The sequence below is a fragment of the Schistocerca gregaria genome, chromosome 1, assembly GCF_023897955.1.
Source record: "Schistocerca gregaria isolate iqSchGreg1 chromosome 1, iqSchGreg1.2, whole genome shotgun sequence".
Taxonomy (NCBI): domain Eukaryota; kingdom Metazoa; phylum Arthropoda; class Insecta; order Orthoptera; family Acrididae; genus Schistocerca; species Schistocerca gregaria.
This window is the reverse complement of record NC_064920.1, coordinates 61,336,616-61,348,923: the sequence shown is the minus strand read 5'-3', so window position 1 is coordinate 61,348,923 and position 12,308 is coordinate 61,336,616. Positions and strand designations below refer to the sequence as shown.

The 12,308-nt window shown below is 45.4% G+C and overlaps 1 non-coding gene across 1 annotated transcript; it reads left to right on the top strand.

Annotated features, from left to right (window-relative positions):
* Positions 1-11,727: 11,727 nt before the first annotated feature.
* Positions 11,728-11,800, top strand: Trnak-cuu (transfer RNA lysine (anticodon CUU)). The gene has a single exon. It is a non-coding gene; the product is annotated as a tRNA-Lys (tRNA).
* The last annotated feature ends 508 nt before the right edge of the window (positions 11,801-12,308 follow it).

Sequence of the window (12,308 nt, the reverse complement as noted above, 5' to 3'; positions counted from 1 at the left end):
TTAAGGCGAATGGCGCAGATAAAGCATTTGCCAAAGCGGTACAGCATAAGGTGGGACGAGGCAGTCGGAATTACATTTTATAGATGAATTTCTCACATATCTCAGAGCCTCTCGCGGTCGTCGTCGTCGTCGTCGTCGTCGTCGTCGTCGTCGTCGTCGTCGCCGCTTCTGCAGAAGTAGCAAATGGCCATCGTAGCAAATGCGGCGAGGGACGCCCTGCCTTCGATTCCGAATGCTCAAAGTGTGTGGTCTTGTTTCCCAGTCTATATTTGGTCGGTCTCGTAAGAGGTTGAATGTAACGAATGGGTGGGAAAGAGCAAGGGGCAGCGGCTGTGTAGCACGAAAACACAATTCCTCAGGGGTCTGAGCGTTGCGAGATGAGTCGTATACAAGTTATACTTGGTCGTAAGTGACCGTGTGGCCTGTTGGATAAGGCGTCGGACTTAGGATCTGAAGTGTACAGGTTCGAATGCTGTCATGCGCGGTTTTTTCCCAGTTCTGAAAAAGAAGCGTACCTTTTTAATGTAGCAATTGAGCAGTTCGAAACCGTCTGAATGTTGCTGTTGACCATTTGCTGCTTGGAGATGCTCTTGAGCTTGAAACACACACAACAACACCGGTGTTAACTAGCGAAATGGTCGGCAGAGTGCCGTCACTGCGAGTTTTGACTGGCACTTGCACATCTAAAACAACGTCGGAAAGAAACTCGTTCGGCTTTTGAGTCACATCAAGTATGTGTGTTAATTTTGACGCCACTAGCTCTGCAGGTTGTCATGCAATTCCTTTACCTCTGAGAAATGATTATGAAATAAAAGTGAAGTACGTGACGAGTGTGACGTTAGGAAAACATTAGGCAGCATGGAGAGATTCTGTATGGGACCACCCAACCCAAACGAGTACTGTGTGACATGCTACCCGGCAAGTATTCACCGAGGCAGCCGGCCAGCTCAGTCGGTAGAGCATGAGACTCTTAATCCCAGAGTCGTGGGTTCTAGCCCCACGCTGGGCGGAACGAATTTTGTTCCGCTGCAGATGTAAATTACCGTTTTTCTGATTAACGTGATGTAATGGAAATAGCAACTTTAAACTTTGCCTACGTCTCTGTCAGTCGCAAGAAAACTGTATTTGAAGGTGAAGGTGACTTTGTAGACATGTGTGAAAGACATGTTCTGAAATGCAAGTGTTGTTGTATGGAGAGCACATCGGTTACGTGTCAGATGGGTAGCCAAGCAGTAATGGGTCGCCATAGCTCCAAATATTGGTCGGTAATATAAAGTGTTGTCAGCTCAAGTCTGATGATCCAGACGACCGTAAGGACGAAGTACGCAAGAGTACCGCTAGGCCGCGCCTCTTTAGCTCAGTGGTAGAGCACTGGTCTAGTAAACCAGAGGTCGTGAGTTCTCATCCTCAGAGGAGGAAGACGAATTTTGGAAATCAGTTGCGCGTCGGGGCCGTATACCAAACAGTATCTGTGATGACGAACAATTAGCGACAAGCGTTTTATTAAGAATTACTCTCAGATGTGATTAAGGCGAATGGCGCAGATAAAGTACGCAAGAGTACCGCTGGGCAGCGCCTCTTTAGCTCAGTGGCAGTTGCGAGTCAGCCGCCGAGCGGGACGGACGTGTGGCGGAGCTGGACGTCTGGCTGTAGTAAACACAGGCTGAGTCGCTGCGTTTGAGGTTAGTGGTGCTGCTAAGCCGCTATTCGTGTTGCACTTGTATTCATGAAGTTCTAGAATGAATAGGTCGAATTATTTGAGGAAAGACACAATCAAGTTTACTTTCGATCGAAATTTCGTTCGACCTAAAGCATTTGAAATTAAAGCATGGTTTATCGAAAAAGTATTGATTAACGGTGATGATGTTGTCGGAGTTTATCTCTCGTTTGTGACAAATGCTGTGTATCTGAAGATGAAAAGTCCAGAATTATGTAGTTCCATTGTGGATCGTTGCGGAGGTAGCGTGAAGTTTAATCATTCTGATGGGAATGTGAGTGACGTTGCTGTTAGTCATGCTGGGTACGGGATTCGTACGATCAGAGTGTTTGAGCTCCCTTTTGAAATTCCGCCCGAAGAACTTAATGTTGCCCTTCGGCCTTATGGCAGAATTATTTCCAATGTGGCAGAAAGGTGGTCTGAAGCTCATATGTTTCCTGTCTTGAACGGCGTAAGGCAAATTAAGATTGAATTACAGAAGCATGTCCCCTCTTATCTTAATATTTGTGGGTATCGTGCTTTGATTATCTATGATGGGCAACCGCGGACTTGCGCTTTATGCAATTCCACGGAACACATTCGTGCAGAATGTTCACGGAGGCGTGTCCCGCAGTTACCGCGTGACGAGATGCCGAGTTCCGGCCCTGTTGTTGATATGAAGTTGTTATACGCTGCCGCTGCTGACTTCCGCAGCCGAGGCGAGTCGGTGCGGCCTGTGCGCGGGGAGCCTGCTGCCTCGCGGGCGGTTGTCGATGATACTCCGGCTTCAAGCTCTAGATTTGCGGATGGTCTGCCGATCAGCTCCGCGCCCCTCGAATCTATGCCGACGCCAACTTTTTCCAACTCTCCCACTGTGGTTGCTCGTTCTTCCGCGGACTCGGCCGAAGATCCCCAAATACCCGCAACGGAGGTTTCCTTGCGTCGTCAGGATTCCCACCAACGTGAGGATATTGCCACTAGCTTCCGAGGAGTGGACGCTCCAGGCATCCACTCTGCGGGAACTATGAACGAAGATAGCAATCTGGACATTGGTTTCACGTTGGCGCCCACAGAAGACACTTGCGTCAAGGAAACCACAACGAGCGATAGTGTAGAATTGGAGACTGGGTTGCTACCAGTGGGAGCCATTGAAAAAGATGTGCCTCCTTCTGCCGTTGTGGAATGCGATACGCAGACTTTTGTCCGAAAAAAGGAACAGGCGACGTCAGACGTATCATCCGGTACTTCTCCTGACAGGTCGCAAACTTCATCTCCTGCTAGATCGCCGAAGAGATCTTCGAAGAAAGGCAAGAAGAGGAGATTGGCACACAAAGCAGCAGAGAGTTTAGCTCCTGCATTGCGGGAAAAGTTAAAACATTTAAGGGATAATGAACGACTACGAGAACAATGACCAGTAGCACGAGTTAACGAGTGTACTGAAGCGGAGATGAGTGGTGCCGATGCAGATGATCTTCAACAACAACCTCGCGCACCGCTTGGCGTCGCAGGTTTGCAGACCGGCACTACTATGGATTTAGACCGAACTGTCTCAGGAAAAGGACTTGATTGGGCCGATGCCCAAGAAGATCGCACCGACCACGGAATGGAGATGGACCTGACACATGCTAGTGGCATTTAATTTTTTTTTTTAATGTCTATTTTTCTTTCTGACAGACAGAATGGAATGGTACAGACGTGACTCTGCATGGGGTATACTTCATTAGCCAATTTCTTTTACCTGCACCTATGCCAACGGAACTGACATATAATGTGACCACGATCAATATAAATCGGATTCGCAGTGAAACGAAAGTCGCTTCTTTAAAAGATTTCCTTTACCAGTCGGATACTGATATAGCCCTCCTACAGGAATTTAATGTCCACAACTTTTATGTCCCAGGTTTTCAAGAGATTTTAAATATTGCACCGGAAGCCACATGTGGGACTGCGATCCTTGTCAAAGATGGTATTGATGTGAAGGATATCTGTCTGTTAGAAAATGGGAGGGGCATCAGTTGTAAAATTTTTACTACTACTGTTTTAAATGTATATGTCCCCTCTGGTAACAACGCTAGAGATGATAGGGCTAATTTTTTTTTAAGAACGATATGGTCTATTTACTTAAGGGGAATCCGGCGGAAGCTTTAATCGGTGGTGACTTTAATTGTGTACTTCACAAAAAGGATCAGCGACCAAATTTTAACTTCTCCAGGGAACTGGCGGCTTTGGTGACAAACATGAAGTGGACAGACGTGTGGGAAAGCAAATACCCCACGTTAGTCAAATTTACGTACATCAGTAGTCGCTCGCAAAGCAGAATAGACAGAATATACGTCACAGCAAACCTGGAAAATAAAATCAGTGGTATCGAAGTAATTCCCACTACCTTTTCGGACCATCTCGCAGTGAAATGTAGCATTCGGTTTCAGAAGCAAGGAACGTATTGGGGTCGCCCCTTATGGAAGCTGAATACCCATATGTTGTTCGAGGGTGCCCTATCAAGAACAGTAGCGGAGGTATGGCAGGCTGCTCTACGTATGCGCCATAAATACAGCTCTCGCCTTGCGTGGTGGACCTCATGTGCTAAAAAGAAATTGAGATCATCCCTAATAGCTTACGGGAGGGAGCGAGCGATGTGGTCTCGCAATACCGTTGAATTTTACTATACATGCTTAAGGGAACTATCAGCTCAGCAGATGACTGATGAGGTTTTCATTGAAATAAAGAAGATCAAGGCTCACCTCATAAGTCTCAAGCGACAACAGCTGGAGGGTTTAAAAATTAAATCTCGTGTCCCGACAACGGTGGAGGACGAAAACGCATCGCTGTACCACTTACTCGAACATGAAAGAAATAGAAGACGAGCGTTTATTGCTTGTCTTAGAGTGGGCGATAACCGGGTGCTGACGGAACACTCTGACATTTTAAATGCAGTTTATGGATTTTATCGTACGTTATATACTGATACCCGGTATAATCTAGACTGTGCGAACGATTTGCTACGAACTACAGGTATCGACAACGTTATCAATGACGAGGACAATGTGTTCCTTACCACTGCGATCACATGTGAGGAGGTGTTTGATATACTTAAATATTCGCCTACCCGTAAGTCCCCAGGGCCTGATGGCTTGCCTGTAGAGTTTTATTGTAAATTTTGGCCTCTCATCGGTAATCAATTCACAGAAGTGATAAATGAAGTGTTGCAAGGTGTTACTGTTCCACGCGAGTTCAAAGAAAGCGTAACTGTGCTAATACCAAAGGGAAGGAACGCGGCAGTTAAAGATCTCAATCAATTGAGACCAATATGTTTGATGAACTCGGATTATAAAATAATTGCACGTGTACTGAAGGAAAGACTGAGACCTCTAATGGAGAAGATCATAGGTGACCACCAAACCTGTCTCTCGGGGCGGAATATTTTTAAAACTGTTTGTGAATATAGGGATGTCTCTGCAATTTTTGCAACGTCATCCTCACCAGGAGGCCTTGCCTTTATCGACTTCTCAAAGGCTTTTGACAGGGTCAACCACTTATTTTTGTTCAGAACGTTGACCTATGTGGGTTTTAGTCAACATTTTGTGCAAGTTTTAATTAACATTGTTGAAGGCATCCAAACACAAGTGTCTGTAAATGGGCATTTCACTCCACCCATTGAAATTCGCAACGGCGTCCCGCAGGGAAGTCCTTTGTCAATGCTCCTGTATGTTGTTGCACTGGAGCCTTTACTAAGGAGACTCGATGTCGATCTTGAGGGCATCACGATATCTGGCGTTAACAACGTCACCAATGCATATGCTGATGACGTTGGAGTGGTTATTCGTAGTAACGAAGATTTAGAGAAATTAACTACGAATATTCAGATCTTTTGTGAAGCTACAGGCGCTAGGGTTAACGAGGTGAAGAGTTCGTTTTTAAATCTTAAAGGTCTTCAAGATGTCCGTTTGGAATGGGCACGCTCCGTCGATCGTCACACCGCTCTGGGTGTCACCTTTTACCGTTGTCCGCTTCAGACCATGACCTACAATTGGAAGAAAGTACTGGATACAATCAGAGGAGCCACAATACTCAATCAGACCAGACATCTGAACATTAAACAACGAATCAGAATAATTAATTGGTCCATTTTATCAAAAGCTATATATATAGGTCAAATATTGCCAGTTTCGAAACCCATTGCCAAACGTATAATGAGTATCATTTGCCGATTTATATGGACAGGGAATATTTTTAGAGTAGCAGTCGGTACAGTTACGTTACCTTCCGCTGAAGGTGGCCTAGGTTTAACAGATATATGGCGGAAGACTACGGCGTTATATATAAAGAGGACCCTACAAATTATAGAAAAACATCCACATAGTATTACAGCCAGGCTGTATCGACTCCTACAGCCAGAAAACTTACGTCCACCCATAAATATAGGCGGAATTAATTATAAATTGAAATATATTCGCCAGTTCTTTTTAGAGATTAGCTACATGGACAGTATTGTCACGAATCCACAATCAAGGAATTGCAGGAAATTAATGGAACTCTTAACAACGCAAGAACATGTCAACAAAATGGAGTGCAGATATCCCGACAAAGACTGGAAAAGAATTTGGAAAAATATTAGTAATCGTGAACTGTCTTCCGACATTCAGGCAACCTGGTACCGAGTTGTTAATAACGTAGTTTCCACTAACGAAAAGTTGCACTCCATTGGTCTTAGTGACACGATTGTGTGCACCCGATGTGACGCAGTTGACACATTGATCCACCGCTTTCTCTGTGGCGGATACGCCGAAATATGGAGGGGACTCCAACGGCGGGTAGCCTTTATAACCAGAACTGTTAGTACTGAGATCAATGTTGAAAAATTACTCTTCCCCGATGGTGTTTCCTTCCCTGTCCAGAAAACCAATGCTGTGTTGTGGTTGTTTGGCAATTATGTACATTACGTTATATCTGAACACGGCAATGACCGTGTTTTAGAATACGAATTATACGAACGAGCAAAATATTATCAGATATGTACGCGCAGGGACCACAAAAAACTTTTGGTAACATGTTACACATTCTGTTTCAGAGACAAGGGATTGGATAAACATCTTAATAGCCCTCGTCTACGAAAAATATAGTCACAGGCCAAAGTAGGGGATCGCTGTTGAGGGTGAAGTACGGTGGGGACTTCGTGTGCCCCAGGGCCGCTACGGTAGCCGTGAAGGCCTCGGACAGAACCCCGAAACGGCACTGCGGCTTCACACTTACTGCTGGATGAACCCCATATCTCCAGCAACTACTTTCATCTATGATGATTTTCCAGGATCTCGGTAATATCGGAAGGTGGTTTCGATGCACACAATGCAGTGGAAGCTTCTTGCACGTGTTCCTCAGTTACAATCTTTCTATTTTTGTTTAATTTTATTCAGTATGAAGCAAGTGACAATTTATTAATTCCCAAGAAGCCTTAATTTTTCAATTTTCAGTTCTACGGAGGAGAAGCCTCACATGGCGAAGAAGCCAAACATCATTTCATTTCCCTAACTGTCACAGTAAATTTGAAAGAAAAAAAAATAAAAAAATAAAAAAATAAAAAAAAAACAAAAAAAAAGAAAAAAGAAAAAAAAAGTTGGTAGAGCGGTGGACTGTAGTGGAGGATTCACAGTTATCCATAGGTCGCTGGTTCAAATACGGCCCAGAGGACTGTTTTTCTAATCTCAGGAGCAAAGAGGCTCCAGAGCATGCCCACTGAGTCAGATCCTCCCTATGTTTTAAACAAATTTTAAAGGAAATTCATTTGCTCAGCTTGTAATAGCTAGTTGATAATCATGGGAATTTTAACCTTCGTGGGATAATGATATTTCTTCAAAAAAAAAAAAAAAAAAAAAAAAAAGAAGTGGTAGAGCACTGGTCTAGTAAACCAGAGGTCGTGAGTTCTCATCCTCAGAGGAGGAAGACGAATTTTGGAAATCAGTTGCGCGTCGGGGCCGTATACCAAACGGTATCTGTGATGACGAACAATTAGCGACAAGCGTTTTATTAAGAATTACTCTCAGATGTGATTAAGGCGAATGGCGCAGATAAAGCATTTGCCAAAGCGGTACAGCATAAGGTGGGACGAGGCAGTCGGAATTACATTTTATAGATGAATTTCTCACATATCTCAGAGCCTCTCACGGTCGTCGTCGTCGTCGTCGTCGTCGTCGTCGCCGCCGCTTCTGCATAAGTAGCAAATGGCCATCGTAGCAAATGCGGCGATGGACGCCCTGCCTTCGATTCCGAATGCTCAAAGTGTGTGGTCTTGTTTCCCAGTCTATATTTGGTCGGTCTCGTAAGAGGTTGAATGTAACGAATGGGTGGGAAAGAGCAAGGGGCAGCGGCTGTGTAGAACGAAAACACAATTCCTCAGGGGTGTGAGCGTTGCGAGATGAGTCGTATACAAGTTATACTTGTTCGTAAGTGACCGTCTGGCCTATTGCATAAGGCGTCGGACTTAGGATCTGAAGTGTACAGGTTCGAATGCTGTCATGCGCGGTTTTTTTCCAGTTCTGAAAAAGAAGCGTACCTTTTTAATGTAGCAATTGACCAGTTCGAAACCGTCTGAATGTTGCTGTTGACCATTTGCTGCTTGGAGATGCTCTTGAGCTTGAAACACACACAACAACACCGGTGTTAACTAGCGAAATGGTCGGCAGAGTGCCGTCACTGCGAGTTTTGACTGGCACTTGCACATCTAAAACAACGTCGGAAAGAAACTCGTTCGGCTTTTGAGTCACATCAAGTATGTGTGTTAATTTTGACGCCACTAGCTCTGCAGGTTGTCATGCAATTCCTTTACCTCTCAGAAATGATTATGAAATAAAACTGAAGTACATGACGAGTGTGACGTTAGGAAAACATTAGGCAGCATGGAGAGATTCTGTATGGGACCACCCAACCCAAGCGAGTACTGTGTGACGTGCTACCCGGCAGGTATTCACCGAGGCAGACGGCAAGCTCCGTCGGTAGAGCATGAGACTCTTAATCCCATGGCCGTGGGTTCTAGCCCCACGCTGGGCGGAACGAATTTTGTTCCGCTGCAGTTGTAAACTACCGTTTTTCTGATTAACGTGATGTAATGGAAATAGCAACTTTAAACTTTGCCTACGTCTCTGTCAGTTGCAAGAAAACTGAATTTCAAGGTGAAGGTGATTTTGTAGACATGTGTGAAAGACATGTTCTGAAATGCAAGTGTTGTTGTTGGGAGAGCACATCGGTTACGTGTCAGATGCTTAGCCAAGCAGTAATGGGTCGCCATAGCTGCAAATATTAGTCGGTAATATAAAGTGTTGTCAGCTCAAGTCTGATGATCCAGACGACCGTAAGGACGAAGTACGCAAGTGTACCGCTGGGCAGCGCCTCTTTAGCTCAGTGGTAGAACACTGGTCTAGTAAACCAGAGGTCGTGAGTTCTCATCCTCAGAGGAGGAAGACGAATTTTGGAAATCAGTTGCGCGTCGGGGCCGTATAGCAAACAGTATCTGTGATGACGAACAATTAGCGACAAGCGTTTTATTAAGAATTAACCTCAGATGTTATTAAGGCGAATGGCGCAGATAAAGCATTTGCCAAAGCGGTACAGCATAAGGTGGGACGAGGCAGTCGGAATTACATTTTATAGATGATTTTCTCACATATCTCAGAGCCTCTCGCGGTCGTCGTCGTCGTCGTCGCTGTCGCCGCCGCCGCCGCCGCCGCCGCCGCTTCTGCATAAGTAGCAAATGGCCATCGTAGCAAATGCGGCGATGGACGCCCTGCCTTCGATTCCGAATGCTCAAAGTGTGTGGTCTTGTTTCCCAGTCTATATTTGGTCGGTCTCGTAAGAGGTTGAATGTAACGAATGGATGGGAAAGAGCAAGGGGCAGCGGGTTTGTAGAACGAAAACACAATTCCTCAGGGGTGTGAGCGTTGCGAGATGAGTCGTATACAAGTTATACTTGTTCGTAAGTGACCGTGTGGCCTATTGCATAAGGCGTCGGACCTCGGATCTGAAGTGTACAGGTTCGAATGCTGTCATGCGCGTTTTTTTTTCCAGTTCTGAAAAAGAAGCGTACCTTTTTAATGTAGCAATTGAGCAGTTCGAAACCGTCTGAATGTTGCTGTTGACCATTTGCTGCTTGGAGATGCTCTTGAGCTTGAAACACACACAACAACACCGGTGTTAACTAGCGAAATGGTCGGCAGAGTGCCGTCACTGCGAGTTTTGACTGGCACTTGCACATCTAAAACAACGTCGGAAAGAAACTCGTTCGGCTTTTGAGTCACATCAAGTATGTGTGTTAATTTTGACGCCACTAGCTCTGCAGGTTGTCATGCAATTCCTTTACCTCTCAGAAATGATTATGAAATAAAACTGAAGTACGTGACGAGTGTGACGTTAGGAAAACATTAGGCAGCATGGAGAGATTCTGTATGGGACCACCCAACCCAAGCGAGTACTGTGTGACGTGCTACCTGGCAGGTATTCACCGAGGCAGTGGGCTAGCTCCGTCGGTAGAGCATGAGACTCTTAATCCCAGGGTCATGGGTTCTAGCCCCACGCTAGGCGGAACGGAATTTTGTTCCGCTGCAGATGTAAATTACCGTTTTTCTGATTAACGTGATGTAATGGAAATAGCAACTTTAAACTTTGCCTACGTCTCTGTCAGTCGCAAGAAAACTGTATTTGAAGGTAAAGGTGATTTTGTAGATATGTGTGAAAGACATGTTCTGAAAAGCAAGTGTTCTTGTTTCGAGAGGACATCGGTTACGTGTCAGATGTGTAGCCAAGCAGTAATGGGTCGCCATAGCTGCAAATATTGGTCGGTAATATAAAGTGATGTCAGCTCAAGTCTGATGATCCAGACGACCGTCAGGACGAAGTACGCAAGAGTACCGCTAGGCCGCGCCTCTTTAGCTCAGTGGTAGAGCACTGGTCTAGTAAACCAGAGGTCGTGAGTTCTCATCCTCAGAGGAGGAAGACGAATTTTGGAAATCAGTTGCGCGTCGGGGCCGTATAGCAAACAGTATCTGTGATGACGAACAATTAGCGACAAGCGTTTTATTAAGAATTACTCTCAGATGTGATTAAGGCGAATGGCGCAGATAAAGCATTTGAAAAAGCGGTACAGCATAAGGTGGGACGAGGCAGTCCGAATAACATTTTATAGATGAATTTCTCACATATCTCAGAGCCTCTCGCGGTCGTCGTCGTCGTCGTCGTCGTCGTCGTCGTCGTCGTCGTCGTCGTCGTCGCCGCCGCTTCTGCAGAAGTAGCAAATGGCCATCGTAGCAAATGCGGCGAGGGACGCCCTGCCTTCGATTCCGAATGCTCAAAGTGTGTGGTCTTGTTTCCCAGTCTATATTTCGTCGGTCTCGTAAGAGGTTGAATGTAACGAATGGGTGGGAAAGAGCAAGGGGCAGCGGCTGTGTAGAACGAAAACACAATTCCTCAGGGGTGTGAGTGTTGCGAGATGAGTCGTATACAAGTTTAACTTGGTCGTCAGTGACCGTGTGGCCTATTGGAAAAGGTGTCGGACTTCGGATCGGAAGATTACAGGTTCGAATGCTGTCACGCTCGGTTTTTTTCTAGTTCTGAAAAAGAAAAATACCGTTTTAATGTAGCAATTGAGCAGTACGAAACCGTCTGAATGTTGCTGTTGACCATTTTCTGCTTGGAGATGCTCTTGAGCTTCAAACACACACAACAAGACCGGTGTTAACTAGCGAAATGGTCGGCAGAGTGCCGTCACTGCATGTTTTGACTAGCACTTGAACATATAAAACAACGTCGGAAAGAAACTCGTTCGGCTTTTGTGTCACATCAAGTATGTGTGTTAATTTTGACGCCACTAGCTCTGCAGGTTGTCATGCAATTCCTTTACCTCTCAGAAATGATTATGAAATAAAAGTGAAGTACGTGACGAATGTGACGTTAGGAAAACATTAGGCAGCATGGCGAGATTCTGTATGGGACCACCCAACCCAAACGAGTACTGTGTGACGTGCTACCCGGCAGGTATTCACCGAGGCAGCCGGCTAGCTCAGTCGGTAGAGCATGAGACTCTTAATCCCAGGGTCGTGGGTTCTAGCCCCACGCTGGGCAGAACGAATTTCGTTCCACTGCAGATATAAATTACCGTTTTTCTGATTAACGTGATGTAATGGAAATAGCAACTTTAAACTTTGCCTACTTCTCTGTCAGTCGCAAGAAAACTGTATTTGAAGGTGAAGGTGATTTTGTAGACATGTGTGAAAGACATGTTCTGAAATGCAAGTGTTGTTGTTTGGAGAGCACATCGGTTACGTGTCAGATGTGTAGCCAAGCAGGAATGGGTCACCATAGCTGCAAATATTAGTCGGTAATATAAAGTGTTGTCAGCTCAAGTCTGATGATCCAGACGACCGTAAGGACGAAGTAGGCAAGAGTACTGCTAGGACGCGCCTCTTTAGCTCAGTGGTAGAGCACTGGTCTAGTAAACCAGAAGGCGTGAGTTCTCATCCCCAGAGGAGGAAGACGAATTTTGGAAATCAGTTGCGCGTCGGGGCCGTATAGCAAACAGTATCTGTGATGACGAACAATTAGCGACAAGCGTTTTATTAAGAATTGCTCT